We start from the raw sequence: 16,988 nt of genomic DNA on the forward strand, positions 1-16,988 counted from the left end.
ATCATTTTTTAGGAAGAACTTGCTCAGGTCTATTCTTGTATTGATTCAACAGTTTACTGAGGTGTTAACCTTGTGTGCTCCTTTTAAAACAACTCCTGTTTTGGGTTAACCCCAGAAGGCAGCTAAACACCACACAGCCATTTGCTCACTCTTCACAGTGGGACAGGGAAGAGAATCAGAAGGGTAAAAGTGAAAAGACTTGTGGGTTGAGATAAGGACAATTTAATAGGTAAAGTAAAAGCAGCATGAGCAAGCAAATCAAAATAAGGGATTCATTCACTACTTCCCATCAGCAGGCAGATGTTTAGCCATTTCCAAGAAAGCAGATCTTCATCAAAGTGTAACAGTTACTTGGGAAGACAAATACCATATCTCAGAATATCCCTCCCTCCCTCCCTCCCTCCCTCCCTCCCTCCCTTCCTTCCCCTCCCTTCCTTCCTCCCTTCCTTCCTTCCTTCTTCTTTCCCCCAGCTTCTTCTGATCAGAATGACATCATATGTCATGGGATATCCTTTTGATTAATTAGGGTCAGCTGTCCTGGCTGCATCCCCTCCCAAATTCTTGTGCACCCCCAGCCTACTCACTGGCAGAGCAGTGTGAGAAACAGTAAAAAGGCCTTGACACCGTGTAAGCACTGTTCAGTAACAGCTGGTGTGTTATCAACACTGTTTTCGTCACAGTTCCAAACATAGCACCATACAGGCTACTATGAAGAAAATTAACTCCATCCCAGCCCAAACCAGTACAGGTCCCTGCTCTACTGAGGGTTAAACTTCTGAGCTCCTTTGAAAACACCTTGGTTCCTTTTCCTTTCCATCTGATCATTCTGGAGATGCTCTTTTGTGTTACCAAGACAAATATTGTCAGCATTAATTAAAAATTGATTGTTAAGAAAAAAGGATAAATCAGAAAAAAATTTATAAGTAAGATAAAATGGATATAAGAATGGATAAATAAGAACTGTACTGCTAACATAACATTTGAATAGTTTTGTGATAAGAACATATGCCAAACAAATACATTTTTTAATCCAAGCAAGTTTTTATAAACTAAACCAACTGTATAGAATCAATAGACTTTTGAAATGGAGATGGTGAGGGCTACGTGAGTTTTTGAAAATTAAGGGAATGATGTTATACTAAGTCAATATATATGCAGACATACCCTGAATATAGTAAAGGTTGTAATAGCACTGTCACTCATAGCATATGATCATTGATGTCACAGAAACTACTTTGAAAACTCCGTGAGAGACTGAAATGCAGAACATAATTTGTAAGGTTAAATGACAAAGTTCTATCCGAAATGGAATATACTGTATGTGAAAACAATAACAAACAAGTTGTAACAAACAGGTTTTTGGTCACTGTTAGTGACCAAGACCTGAGAGAACAGGTGTCCCTTTCAGCTGCTGACAAATCCTCAGACTAAGTCAGGTCGCTTCAATAGTCCTTTCACTTTGTTCTTGAGATGGTGATGATTAAGGATTCAAACAAACATCACCAGAGAGGAGAACCTAATTGGGCCCAGAAGATCAGAATTCTGCCAGCAAAATGAAGGTGTGCAATGTCAAAAAAAAAAAAAAACAACAAAAATACCTGCTATCTCTGTCTCTGTAAGACACTGAACACAAACACTCACAGGTAAGACCAGTGAGTGCCTAGGCTCTTCTGTCTAAAAATGAAATCCTTTTCTTGGTTGGGTGTATAAAATTTAAACTGGCAGATCCAATATCAGAATAATCATAATTTCATTAGGGCAGCTACCAGTGAAGTAAATAAATGACTTTTCAAAATGTCATTGCATGGAGTGACAAAACAGACTTCATCCCCCCCTACTCCCTCTTGCAATCTCAGAATCAACATGCACAAGCACCTGGAAAAAAGCCCTGTCGGTCTTACACATTCGTTAGTAAAGTAGCAATTATACACCCTCTCCCAAGAAACCTTCTCATGTGTTTTCCTTCTTTCACCCTTGTAGTTCCCTTGTTCTGGCATCTCTGTGATTTCACAGAATGGCACAAAAAAATCTTACTTTCCCCAGAAAATCTAGGAAGATGCTGCGCAGGGTAGCTCTTCCTAGCAGCCTGCAGGCAGCCCAGTCATGACCGAGGGGACCCAGCTGCCCACGATGGCACCCCAGCAGAGAGAGGGAGTCAAGAGACTGTGCCCCCAGCAGGGACATGGGGCAGACAGGAGCCACCAATACACATAAACTAAGCTGGACCAAGGATCTGGGTGAGAAAAAGCCAGGAGTCTTGTCCAACACCACTGCTCCACAGTGCTGTTTCCTCAGCAAGTCGGGAGCTCCTGCCTGGCACAGAAGAGGTGTGACAGGTTCACAAGGTAGCTAGGAGCAGCCACAGACAGACCACTCCACTGCCTGCTCATACCTGGCAGGTGTGTGGCACACAAGGGACAGCAACTGGAACCAACTGCCCCTCAGAAGCCCATCTACAGTAGCCTGCATTCTCCAGCCCTCTCTCGTTGCAGTCTCCACCTGGTATGAGGCTGGCTCCCAAGGGATTTGCATATCCAGTATTGGGGACAACACACCTCAGCAGTTATTGGAAGTTCCCTCTTGAGGCTCCTCCATGATGCCCTCAGGCTATGTCTGCTCAGGAACTGCTTGGGTGGGCCTGAACCGTTGCAGGCAGGCATCCACCTGCAGGGGAGGAAAGGTGGGAGTAGCTGCCAGCAGCGAGGAGGTAGGCTCAGAAGAAAATAGCTGCCACCTGGATACTGCTGGCAGTGGCACCAGTTGTGCAGTAGCTTGGGCTGGGCAGGAAACACGGTGCATGAGAGAGGCAGGTGGTGTGGCTGTTGGGGTTCATGTGGCGAGGCAAGGTCCATACAGGATGCCATTATGTGATCGGTGCTCACAGTGTGCACGACAGCTCTGGGCTCTGCTTCTAGCCTGGCTGGGAGATGCTTAGGGCACCTTGGGGTTCTGGATGCTGCAGCACTAGGGGCTGGCTTCTGGTTCCTACACAAAGCGGAAAAGGCAAGTGACAGCTTTTGGAGACTCCCTCCTGCACCTGCAGGCCCCATCTCATGTCTCAGCAGATTTGCTGTTTGCCAGGATCGTGGAAGTTGCAGAAATACTGGTGAGGCTTGGCAAGTCTTGTTACCTTTGGTGCTCTTTTGTATGGGTACCTGCAATGTTGCCAGGGTTAACCTGGAGTCAATCTAGAGTGACTGCAGAGCTCTGGGAGTGAGGTGAAGGACAGACGGCCTGGTGGTGCTCTTATGAATCCTGTTGGTGAGGGGAAAAGTTCAAATGGAAGTAAGAATATCCAGTGGGTCAACACCAGGCTGCATGGCTGGTGTCACAGGCAGACTCTTTGAGGAGCAAGGACTACTCAGTAGCTAACTAAGAGAGCAAACAGGATTACTAACCTAGTGAGGAAGACTTTAAACCAGATAAGCCAGGGGCTGGTTATCATAACCTGAAGAGGAGTAAGGGAACAAGGGACAGAGCAGATCTGTCTTGGAGGACAGGAGGACAGGCACACTTTCATACATCCTTTGTAAAAGCAGCATGATTCAGGACTGATTTAAAACATCTGTACACTAATCTGCATAGCATATGGAACAAACAAAGAACTGGCAGTCTGGCACAGCTGCTGACCTGCCACCTCACTGGGATTACCCTCAGGAGTTAATACTGGGACTGTCTTCATTAATGACCTGAGTGATGGGATGGAGTGTATTTTCAGCAAGTTTGCAGGTTACACCAAGTTGGAGGGAGCACCTGCTATTCAGAGTGACTGGGCAAGCTGGAGAAATGGACAGACAGGAACTTCAAAAAGTTCATCAAAAGCAAATCCAAAGTCCTACTGCTGGGCAGAAATAATCCTGCAAAACTGTGCAGTCTGGGACTGACTAAAAAAGCTCTGAAGACAAGGACTTAAGTGTCCTGGTAGACAGCAAACTGAATGTGAGCCAGCAGTGCACCCTGGCAGCAAAGAAAACTAAAAGGTCCAAGGAAGTGATCCTTCCACTCAGCCGTTGAGAAGACCATTCCTGGAGTCCTGTGTCCAAGTTTGGACTCCTTGAGCCACAGTCAACATTGCGTGTCTCCACACAAAACCAACAACTGCATTCTTCATTTCTTCATCAAAGATATTTTTGACAGGGAAAGCTGGATCATTGTTGTCCTATAACTAAGACTGACCTTGGTTGTAGGAGAACAAGGCTGACACAGTGGCAGATCTGACAAGATGGTAATACTTGTCACACAGGGAATGCAGCAGTGGCAGCTGGAGATGCAGCCTGTTGTCTCCAGGACCTCTGAGCAGAGTTTGGCTCCATATGGCTGTTTTCGAAGCAGGCATGTGGCACATGAGGGCAGACAGATGGTTAGTGTGGCATGCTGAAGGGTGTTTGCATTATGTAGGCACAGTAGTTTCTGGAATAGGTTCTCAGCCAGTGATACTCCAAGTGCTATGCAGTGTAGATGTATCAAATCAGTTTTAGAAGGGGCTGGCCATGAATGGAGTGGATGCACACTGCTCCACATTAATTGGCTGGGGGAAACAGCAATTAACCCCTGAAGTAGATCAGGAGAACAGTATAGATGTAGCCTAAAGGATGCAAAACTGTTTTGTTTAGCTTTGGCCCAGGCTGATTGATTATTCCTTCATTTGTGTTACATAAAAATTAATATGACCTTTTTGAAGTTTCACATTATTTTTCTATGTCACTATGATGTTGTTATACTATGTGTATATGGGGTTTTTTTTCTTTGTTTCTTTAAATCTTATAAAAATGGTTTTAGATTTTTTGGAAGAGCGTACTTCGATCCAAAGTCAAGATTGAACCTAAATATTTTTCATTCTTATTTCCATTTTGGGTAAAAATATATTAGAGTCAATGTTAAAAAAGTAAGCCTGACTTGAATTTCTCCTTTCCCAGTATATCAGCAGTTACTGTTAAAATGATGATCAAAGCTTTTAATAAACTCACATTGAATTTCAGTGATGTTTAATCGAGATTGAAATTAAAATTACTTTTGGATTATATACTATCATTAATTTTTATTAATGAATTTTTAACATTTATACTTATATTTAGAAATAATAATATAGAACTGTATTTATAATAATATAAATAAATATATATTTTATATATTTTATATATTTTGTATATGTATTTAAATATAAAAATAAGATTTTTTTCTCTATGTGAAAAAATATTCTGTTCTATGCTTTTTATTCTTTCTTCCTCTTCCCTTCTTGCAGGTAAATAAAACAACATTGACTATGTAAAACATGGTAGTCTTGGCAATGGGAATATCTGTATTAACTGGCCATGGTAACCTGAAGTGTATTAGCTAAAGCAATAATCATGTGTTATTGTATTAAACTTGAGAGAGAGATTTCTGGATCTATATTTTCTTTAAAAGACTATAATTTCAAAAGGAACTCAGCTGTTTTTCATGGGTACATGTTGTTTTGAATGTAATAAAATCAAACTGTGAGGAACAAATTTCTGGTTCTCTTTTATATCATGAGTATATGGTGACTATTTTATATCACTTAGAATGAGACTCTGAAGCATTAAACTAGCAACAAAATATATCTCATGCCATCTATTTCCATATTCTATTCCAATAACAGTAACAGTTCTTTGGAGAAGGACTAATTTACAAGTTCTATACATTTTGGAGATTTTTTTACTTTGGATTCTGCCATTGGTAACTAAGCATGTGGCATAATATTAATTTTCAAAATTGCATCTATCCATCTTTCTTTACAGTAATATACGAACAAGGAAGTAGAACCAGTTGCAAGTTCTGCGAAAGCTAAGATCCAAACTTTTATCCAAATTATAAGTCTATTTTATGATGGAGTCCTGAGCTTTCTTGCCGCAAACTCAAACACCCTTCCAAAAGCTATGAGTCCTTTAAGACATCCATCATATTGAATTTCAAAGTAAGAGCTAAATTCATTAGGTAAAACACATTTTTAACATCCTGGAATATCACTTTTCTTGACATGAATGAGGTTTTTGTCATACTTGAAAAAACAGAACTGAAAATTGAGCCCATTTTGGGTTTTGGATTGGAAAGTAAATACTACTGAAGAACTTGATTTTATTTTCCACAATCTTGATACTGCTGCTAATGGAGAGTCCATGGAGGTGTTGGCCCAGAAAAAGCATGGTATTGCAAGTCATGGCAGGAAAATCAGTGAAGAGGGATTTTGTACTTTGTACTTTCGCTGTACTTTTACCACAGTAAGGCCTATAAAACTTTCATCAAAAAACAAATCTATGGTTCTCATAGCTTAACTACAGATACAAATAAAATACTTAAAAATGTTTCCTAAAAACATCCACATAATATTTTCCTTCTATATTATAGCTTTCTTAAAATCTTCCTGATTTAAAAATTTTTTTTTCTATCTTACATACATTTTTACGGCCGGTTTTCAATGCATTTAGCAAAACTCCATTTTAAAGATGAAAATGTACTTCACAATAAGCAAACCAAACATTTCTGGTGATATTTGTTCCCCAAAGTTTTACTCTATTGCCACTCAGAATGAAACATGTATTGATTCTGGCCTCAGGAACTGTATTCCATTCTTCCCCCTTATTAGCAGGTGATAAATCAAAGGTGACATAGCAAAAGTGAACAAGAAGTGGGACTCTAGGGAGAGGGGTAAGGTAGTCCCTTCCAGCTGGCTGGAAAAAACAGTTTCCAAACAACTAAATCTTAGATTTTAGAAAGTGATTCAGTGTTCAGAAGAAGTTTACAAGGTTGATGTTTTCCACTTGTCATATCTTCTTAAGAAAAGAGTTTATTTATGAAAAGTGTGAGTATTCTTTTCTATTATATACTTATTTCTATTGATAGGTTTTCCACTGGCTCTTTGAACAGCTTCTTTTCAGTATCTGCACCTTTTTATCATAGTGCAGTAGTAAAATTATGGAAATGGCTTCTTAACTTAGTCCAACTTTTTCTTCTGCCTCCTACTGGACTTCTAAGGAGTTGACCATCAGAGGACTGTGCCAAGTTGCCTTTTTTATCCCTGGGCAAACAGGACAAGAGGTAAATAAGTGGATGCAAGACTTAACTTATTTTGAAGAATAAAACAATGATTTATTTACTTCAAAACCACTTATATTTGATCTGATAATTAAAAGAAACAAAAGACAAGCACCAAATTTTCTTGTGCTAGTTAATCAGACAATCACATGAACTGCATAACACAATGGCTTAGAACAGAACAGAAAAGATAGTGAGAAAGGGAGAGAAAATATATTTGAAAATTATTAAATACATTTTCTCTTCACCTGCCATCCATGGCATGTATTTTCTTGGCCAGTAATTAATATATTGCAAGTCATTACTAGGTTGGGCAGTTGACTGAAGGGGCTGTGCTGGGACGCTGCTTCTGCTGTTTTAATCAATATAACATAGGAAAACAAGCAAGAAGCCCAGCACATCCTTGAACAGCTGATGCACTGTTTACCTTATGTCCTGCTATGAAAATAAAATAAAGTCCAACAGAGTCTGTGAATTGCTGTGACTTTACAAGAGGGCAATGTAAGAAATTCTGTATTGCCTCCTAGATGCTGAGCTCCAGGGCATGGTAAGTTTGAAAAACAGGCATTCCCTTTGGCACTGAAACAATTCTGTGACAGTAGACTGGGAAATGAGACTGCATACTCACAATGGGAGATGGCTTCTTAGTGACAAGACATTGCCTATGCCAAGCAAGTGCAATCTAATACTTGTGGGCTTTTTATCCCTTCTTTAACTTCCTCCTTTTTTCTTATTCTGATTTTGAAGCGGCTCAATTGCCACTGCTACTTCAAGAACTTATTTTTCTTCAGTTTTTATTTCTCAGATATGTCCTCTTCTCCAGGCCATCAGTGCTGTGTCACAAACCTTCCTGTAACATCCTACCTCCAGAAACAACCATCCGTTTCCCTCCAAACTTTCATCTTCTGTTCTCACTGGTTTATGTCTTATTGACAGCATCCCCATAGTTCAGTGTCACAATCAATCACATGTCTTCGAGTGTCTTCTTCCTTTTTGAAGATTCCATGCATAAGTTTCAGGTCTTTAGCTTTTTATGAAAGAAACTCGCACTTGACTTTCTCTAGATGGGGTTTTCAGTTGCAGATCCCAAAAGACTTGAGCTCATTTCAACTTGTGCAAAGGGCTAATGTGTGCTTTTCAAGGTAATGAAAAGACAACTTCATAGCTGAACAAGTTTCATAAAGTGAAGCAGTGCTTATCTAGAATAAAGGTGTTTTAGAGAAAAGTCCCCATCTCCTTGCTTTAACCTTTCTACACAGGGACCTTGCCAAAGCTAAAATACTTCAGGCTTTCCACAAGGACCTGTACGTTTTGGGCATAATCTTTGGCCTATCAGTTTTCAAATATCTTCCAACTCAAGGATGTTATTTTAAGTCATTCATTAAAGAACTTCAGTGATTCTAAGTCAACCTGTGCACTTCCCTCCAAGCGTCCCAGAGTAAGTAAAATTTCAAAGTACTTCTGATCTATTTTTTTTTACTTCTGGAGATCGGCTTAATTATTTCCGATTCTCTTCAGTTCTTCCAGGAAACAGTGCTTATTTTACCCATTTTACCAAAAATACAATTCTACTAAGTCCAAAACCAAGTTATATCATTTAGTATATTAATACAGTTACCTTTGAGTTTTCTGTAGCCATTTTTATATATAGTTTCTGACTTTGCATTCAACTGAAGTTGTTCCACAGAATCCCTCCTGGCAAGGTTTCTTCTTTGCATTTATTCTCCTAAATCTTTGGGTTTCAATGCAGTAATTTCTTACTACTACTTACCAGTGTGTTTCTGGGACTGTACTTCCTCTGACATACTTCCCAGAATATTATTTTAATCACCTATGTAGCTTAAGAGTTCATGGTCTGCCTTTCCATTTTACCTTCTCTCTCATAATTCCTAAGTCAAATTTCCTATGTTTTTCCTATTAACTTTCACCTCCAGAGGACTATGTACACCTCATGACACCTTTGGTTATATTTTCAAGTTTACTACTCTTTTATTGTATCTGTGCTTAATCCTGCATATCTGCCTAATTAACTCTCATGGGCTTTCTGCCATTATCAGTTATTAAATCAGTATATAATGGGCTCTTTTTTTTTTTTTTACTTATATATTTAAACGAGACCTGGTAGAAGTCCATAGCATGAAGAAACTAAATCTTAATTAGAGGTTGTTTTCAGTGATCTGTTTTGTGATTGGTAGGGTTTAGTAGAAAAAGTTTAAATGAATTTAAAGATTGAAGAGTTTCTTGTCTGTGAAAAGCAGGAGAGCTTCTTCCTGTTCTGATCTTGACTCTGATTAGAAAGAGATGATATTAAATATTCATTTCCTCAGGTTCTTAGATTATTAAGGGATTAGACCTCTTTCAAATAAATTTTGCTGTCAAAAGCACAGAGTACTTAATGTGAAATGAGTGACTGTCTTTGCATGCTGCTACCATTATTGACTACGGGCCAGACAAGGATGATCAGGATTTGGCAAAGTTCTCTTTTTCTTAAATATTTTTTCGTGTCAAAGATTTATACACTTACTCCTGCTTTTGAACAGAGTATTTTATATTATACCTTTACAATGAACACTGGTAAACAAAGCATTGCCCTTGAATTCAAGAGAGATGGCCTTTCTTCCTGGCTCTGCCACTTGCTATTATTGCCTTTGTTGAAAAAGTGGGAATTAATTTCACAAGTCTGTGCCTTGGTTTCCTTGAGAGAAATATAGGGCAGTTCTTTTGGAAAATAGTTTGAGTTCTACTGATTAAGAGTACTTTGTGTTATTTGTGTTTTATTTTAAAAGAACTTATTACTTATATCATAAACGATAAAGCTTTACTCATGACCAGAAAGCAGCTGCTAATTGAGTGAAGGATGATAACTGTGCAACAGTACGTAGTAAAGCCATGAATACTTCAAACTAGGAAATGATAAATTAAAGCTGCAGAGGGAACTTAGGGAGACAAAAATATAATTACTTGTTTGTAGTTTACCTTTCTAATTATGGTTAACAAAGCAAACACAACTTCCTAATCTATGGGAAGGTTTTGACTTGGGAACAAGGGACAAATGCTAGCAGATGCAGTTGTGCTATGCTAGTATTAGTAGTTCTATTCAAACAGTGGAGAGAGATATTTTAAGCAAAGAACCATATTGAGTTTACTGATAATAAGAGAACATTACTCTGCAATGGGTGGACCAGACTTCCTGAAGAACTTCTTGACACCTTTGTACTGTTAATTCTTAGATCTGGTATGAATTCATGCAATTGTAAGAGGGCTCATATCCAATTGTAAGCTCCAAGATCTGACTTCTCTGCCATGGGAGAAATTCTTTCAGCTTTTCTGTGTTGCTTTTTTTTTTTTTTTTTGCATGGAATAATAGAAGGAATTAATACAGAATTAATAACATTTTTATCTTCTGCTTTGAATTTTTGTGAAAGGAATAAGAGAAAATTCATCATTTTTCTGACATGTCTCCATTACAGGCAGCTAAGCCAAGGCAGAGCTTCGACTAAGTTATCTGTCCTTCAGAAATCAAAGTGCAGATCTACTGTGCACAAACTGAACCAACAGTCAGCACATTGTGTTCTGGGTTGTTGATCTTATTATGCAAATAGTACATATTGTGTCCATCTGCCTGTCTGCTCTGAAATTGTAGGACAGAAACTAATCTTCTAAATTGTAACAAGGTCTTAGAAAGGCTCTTGGGAAGAGGTTCCTCTTTCTGTTGCCTATGGAAGGAGATTAATTGTCTTTACTAGGTAAATCAGATTGTAAGAGTGTGTCCCTGAATCTTAAATTTATGAGAATTCTTTTTTAATTTTTCTTCAACTGCTATGTAATTATATAATGGATACATTTTTTTATATCAGTAATTGTAGCTAATTCATGTAACAGGGAGGTTAACTACAGAAGTGAATTCTTCATCATTACCCCATGAGTTTCATACTCAGTACATGGCAGTGTCATTATTCTGAACTAACATGTTTTGCTACTTGTACTGACTAGACACTCCTGTAGTCATAAAGTTAATTGACTGGTTTACAATTTTTAACATCACTGTAATTGCAGAGTAGTTACACTGTGTTCAGTAGACTAACAATAAATTTTATGGGTAACAAAAATAAAAGTCTAGTGTAATAGAAGTCTCATAAAATTGGCTGTTCTAAAGAAATAACTACACTATTAGAATAGTTAATTTAGGACTTGAGATGGAATATTTTTCAAATCCAGCCCACTACCTTATTTTTGCTTTAAGACCCAAATTCTGGCATACATATATCCTTCTCAAACTATATTTAGAGATCTTTTTTAAGATAGGGTTGGCTTTTTTTGGGGGTATAACAGATAACCCAAAGTATCCGTGTAAAGTAACACAGAAACAGTACTCCCCAGTCTCTTTCTGTTGCATGAGGAGCTTTGTTCACTTCAAACCGAGACTAGTGTACCGACTGAAACACAGATTGCACAATTTGTTCCTTGACAGAAGTAAAGCAAAGCTGACTTAGAAGTGTTCCTGACTTAGCAATTGTATACAGCTCTTCTTACATAAAGGCAGGCAGATGTAATTTAAAGTACTTTCCTTAAGGAAGAGGAATTAGGCATAAAAGGAGTGGAACATAAGGGGGACACTAGCATTTCTTACAGAACTATCATCACATGCCAACTATTAATTTCCTTTTTGAAATGAAAAAAAATAGCATTTTGTTAAAGACAGATTCACAGCCCCCTTACACTCATGTTATGCCATGGATCTGAAGCTTCTCAGGGGAGTTCCCAGTACTCCAGTATCATTGACCTACGTATTTATTTATTCTCTGTGTGTTTGTGCATATTTGGCAGCTGCTAAATAGGTTAGGCACTTTTACCCACAAGCACTGGAGGAAAGTTGAACCCTTGGTTAATTGGCATAATTACGGTTAGAAGAGTGCTGCTTTTGTGAAGGAAACAGATAGTTTGATTTAAAGACCATTAAAGCCGTAAGCGAGCTGGGGCCCATCCTCCTCTATATTCATTATTTAGATAGTAAGTTGACAATGATTATTGTCTTTAGCAGAAGAAGGAAAAGGAAAAAAGAAACCACCTGTGCAGCAGAAAGGAAGGGTTTTAATGAAGCTTGAGGAAGTAGTAGAGCAATCTGGACAGTAGAATCGCTAGTGATTACAGAAACAAATTATGTCAATTAAAGTGGCATGTCAGCCTTCATTAATTCCAATGCACCATCAATATGCTAACTACCAAATACTTTATCCTGAGGAATGACCCTGATGGATCATAAAGCCTTTGTCTTCCTGGCATTATGTTTCTATACAAAGTCCTCCAGCTAAAGACAGGCACATTCTCACAGGTGGATAAGGCACACATTAACAGAGAGATAGATTTCATCCATTACTGAGTGAATCTTCTTTCCAAAGCTAGTTGCAATTGTGTTGTATGGTTTTTTATTTACTACACATAACAGCAGAAAACTTTTACAGGTTTTGTTGTTCTTTTTTTGAAAAGAAATCTTTCAGAAGAATCAGGAAGAATTTTAATAGTTCTTTCACACTGAGAAAACAGATAGATTGATTCATTTTGTCTAATTCTGAAGCTACTTGAACATGGTGGATGGGATAGTTTGATTTCAAATTCTAAAGCTTGTGTTCCACCTAGTAAAATCAGTTGATGGGTTGGGAACTGAACACAAAGGAGACGATGAAGAGGTAAAAACCAAGCATCTGGAGAAATAAAAGGTGGAAAATTAATCTGAAGTAAGAGATAATGCAGAAAGGACATCTAAACGATAAATAGAGTGGATAGTATGCGTAAGTCAGTCTATACTTTTACATGTAACACAACAATATCAAAGGCAGGACAAAACTGCTTATGTAACTTTAATATATATTCAAGACACTCAAGCTCTACATTCTCTGTGGGGATTAAACATGTCCTATGTCCTGGTTTCACTGGGATTTGGTTTCAGTTTGTGGCCAGCCATGGAGATCAAGGCCCTCAGCAGTTAAATCTGGGGCAGCTGACCCTGGCTGGCCCACAGGTGTATTCTATATCATTGACATCAAGCTCACTATAAAAGAGAATGTTTGGCATGCAGAGGTGGGCTTTTCCTGCTTTCCTTCATATCCTCATGTCTTCCTGTTCATAGTTGTGGTTCTTGGAGCAACTTGCCAGTGATTTGTGGATGAGTATATTTTTGTCTGTTTTGTGTTGTCATTTATATTGATCTTCTTCATTTCATTAAATCTGGTTAACTTCATTCCATGCGTCTCCCTCTCTTTTTCCTAATTCTCTTCCTCATTAGGGGAAGGGACATTGGCTGAGAGAAAAACTGCTATTGTTTAGCTCTGGGTGCAGGCTAAAGGAAGACACCTAATATCCCTTTTACCAGAAGAATGCAGCAATAGAAGGAGCCTCTAACACTGAATTCTTTTAGAAAAATGTTTAAATATGCTCACTTGCAGTGCCCTGGGCTGCTACCCAGGCTTTCTGGCTTCCTACAAAATCATGGAAACATAGAATCATAGAATGGTTTGGGTTGGAAGGGACCTTAAAGATCATCTAGTTGCAACCCCCTGCCACGAGAAGGGACACCTTCCACCAGACCAGGTTGCTCAAAGCCCCATCCAACCTGGCCTTCAACACTGCCAGGGCGAGGGCATCCACAGCTTCTCTGGACAACCTGTTCCAGTGTCTCACTAGCCTCACAGTAAAGAATTTCCTCCTAATAGCTAATCTAAATGAACCCTTTTTCAGTTTAAAACCATTACCTCTTGTCCTGTCACTACATGCCCTTATAAAAAGTCCCTCTCCAACTTTCTTGTAGCCTCCCCTCATGATCTAGAAGGCTGCTAGAAGGTCTCCCACTCTCTCAGCCTGTCTTCATAGGAGAGGTTCTCCAGCCTTCTGATCATCTTCATGGCCCTCCTCTGGACTCGTTCCAACATCTCCATGTCCTTCTTACGTTGGGGGCTCCAGAGCTGAATGCAGTACTCCAGGTGGGGTCTCATGAGAGCAGAGTAGAGGCGGACAATCACCTCCCTTGACATGCTGGTCACGCTTCTTTTGACACAGCCCAGTTGGCTTTCTGGGCTGCAAGAGCACATTCCAGGTCATGTTGAGCTTCTCATCAACCAAAACCCCCAAGTCCTTCTCCTCAGGGCTGCTCTCAATCCATTCTTCACTCAGCCTATATTTGTGCTTGGGATTGCTCCAACTCACATGCAGGACCTTGCACTTGGCCTTATTGAACTTCATGCGGTTCGCACATGGGCCCCGCTCTCCTGTAGATATGTATAAAATACTCTGGGTCAACTTCTCATCCCACTTCCAGTGACTGCTGCAAAATCAGGTAGACATCTGCCATAAATGGAAGACTCCCTTGGCAGACAGACATTCTTTCATGACTTAAAGCCACAATAACCAAAATAACTCCAGAAGGCAGAGTAACCTGTCACTTTAACATATGCCAGGTCATTTGGCTTTCATAGGTTTCAGAATAAATTTAGGCATTGTCACGGTTTAAAGCTGGGCCGGCTATTAAACCTGCGGCAGACGCTCTCTGTTAACCCTGCCCCCCGCACCCGAAGGGAAAGGGAAAGGGAAAAGGGAGAGGGACTTACGGGTTGGAAAGTTAAAACAGTTTTAATAAACCTATAATAATGAAAATGAGTATAATAATAATATTGGAATAATCAAATATATACAAATATATATACAAAACCAAGATCGAGCTCCCCCGATGTCGGCAACGTCACCACCGGCACTGCAGGGCAGGCTCCGGGAAGGCCCAGGCTGGGTCTAGCGACGGTCGAGAGCTGGATTCAGGGATGCACGGATCGGAATCGGGGGCAGCAGGAAAACAGTCGGAGTCCTCCTTGGACACCGGCCATAGCAGAAAGAGCCCGAAGACCCTCGTGATCCCCCCGCTTTATACCGAGAATGATGTGTATGGGATGGAATACCCTCGTTGGTCAATTTTGGGTCACCTGCCCTGTCTGCTCCCCCCTGCAGCTGCGACCCCCCTTTGGCTCTTCACTCATAAGCAGTGAGGAATTCAGCAGTGACCTTGGTTTCTCTAAGACTAAGTACAGCAAGAGCCTTACTGCACAACATCCCTACCGGTGCCTCAGCGATAACTACAAACTTCGAGCGTTATCAGTCCTGGAAGCAGACACTGTCTGCAAAACATGTAGTTAGTTTCAGAAAGTGCAGTTACTTAGAGGAGACTTAGCTGAAAGTAAAAATCACTGAAAGGAAAATCGGCCTGGTTTAGGCCAAACCAGGACATTCCACCCCTTATTCCATACCATTCACGTTATACTCAGATCACCACTAACTTTTCATTTTAAAATATATACAGATAACTTTAGTTTATGATTCATCTCTATACAGAAAAAAAAGTTCATCAAGTTCATTTAGTTCAGGATTGTGGGTTTCCATCTGGCTAGGAGTCTTCCAGGGTAGGAGAGATGGTATGAGCTTTGTCACAGTTCGTGCCCACGGGTTGCAGGTTAAAGATGTCAATCTCGAGGAGGTTACTGGACGCCACTTGCAGCTAGCTCCAGTCTCATCACCACTGCTTCAACCTGAAAGACACTTATGAACACTGTTAGTATTATGCAGCAATTAACATCATGCAGTTCAGAATTAAGTATTCTCACCCAAGATCAGATCACCTTTAGGGACACATCGGACTCCACCATCCTGCAGCATCACCCACCAAGTACATCCAGGTCCTTCAGCAAAAGCAATCCCATGAATGGGTTTACCTTTGCCCGTAGCAGGAAGAACCCAGACAGTTTTTCCCAACAGATTCCTTTCATGCACCACAGGGACTTTATCCCCTTCTACTGTATGTAAAAGGTCTGACTGAGCAGGGCCAGCTCGGTTGATAGATCCTCTGGTGTTAACTAGCCAGGTAGCTTGTGCCAAATGCTTATCCCAGTTTTTAAAGGTTCCACCCCCCCATTGCTTTTAGGGTAGTTTTTAACAGCCCATTATACCGTTCAACTTTCCCAGATGCTGGTGCATGATAGGGGATGTGATATACCCATTCGATGCCATGCTCTTTGGCCCAGTTATCTATGAGACTGTTTCTGAAATGAGTACCATTGTCCGACTCAATTCTCTCTGGTGTGCCATGTCGCCACAAGATTTGCTTTTCAAGGCCCAGGATAGTGTTCCGGGCAGTGGCATGGGGCACAGAGTATGTTTCCAACCATCCAGTGGTCGCCTCCACCATGGTAAGCACATAACGTTTACCCTGGTGGGTTTGAGGGAGTGTGATGTAGTCAATTTGCCAGGCCTCCCCATATTTATATTTCAACCACCGCCCCCCATACCACAAAGGTTTTAACCGTTTGGCTTGCTTAATTGCGGCGCATGTTTCACAATCATGGATAACCTGTGCAATAGAGTCCATAGTTAAGTCCACCCCTCGGTCACGAGCCCATCTGTATGTTGCATCTCTGCCTTGATGACCTGAAGTGTCATGAGCCCACCAAGCTAAAAATAGTTCACCTTTATGTTCCCAGTCCAAATCTATTTGGAACACTTTAGCAGCCTGATCTGCTTGTTGGTTGTTTCGATGTTCCTCAGTTGCCCGACTTTTAGGTACGTGAGCATCTACATGACGTACCTTCACGACGAGTTTCGCTAGCCAAGTAGCAATATCTTGCCACAGTTCAACAGCCCAAATAGGTTTACCTTTACGCTGCCAGTTGCTTCGCTTCCACTGCTTTAACCACCCCCACAAGGCATTTGCTACCATCCATGAGTCACTATAAAGATACAGCCTTGGCCACTTTTCTCGTTCAGCAATGTCTAAAGCCAGCTGGATGGCTTTTACCTCTGCAAATTGACTTGATTCACCTTGTCCTTCTGTGGCTTCTGTGACTCGTCGTATAGGACTCCATACAGCAGCTTTCCACTTCCGATGCTTTCCTACAAGACGG

The sequence above is a fragment of the Nyctibius grandis genome, chromosome 4, assembly GCF_013368605.1.
Source record: "Nyctibius grandis isolate bNycGra1 chromosome 4, bNycGra1.pri, whole genome shotgun sequence".
NCBI classification, from domain to species: domain Eukaryota; kingdom Metazoa; phylum Chordata; class Aves; order Nyctibiiformes; family Nyctibiidae; genus Nyctibius; species Nyctibius grandis.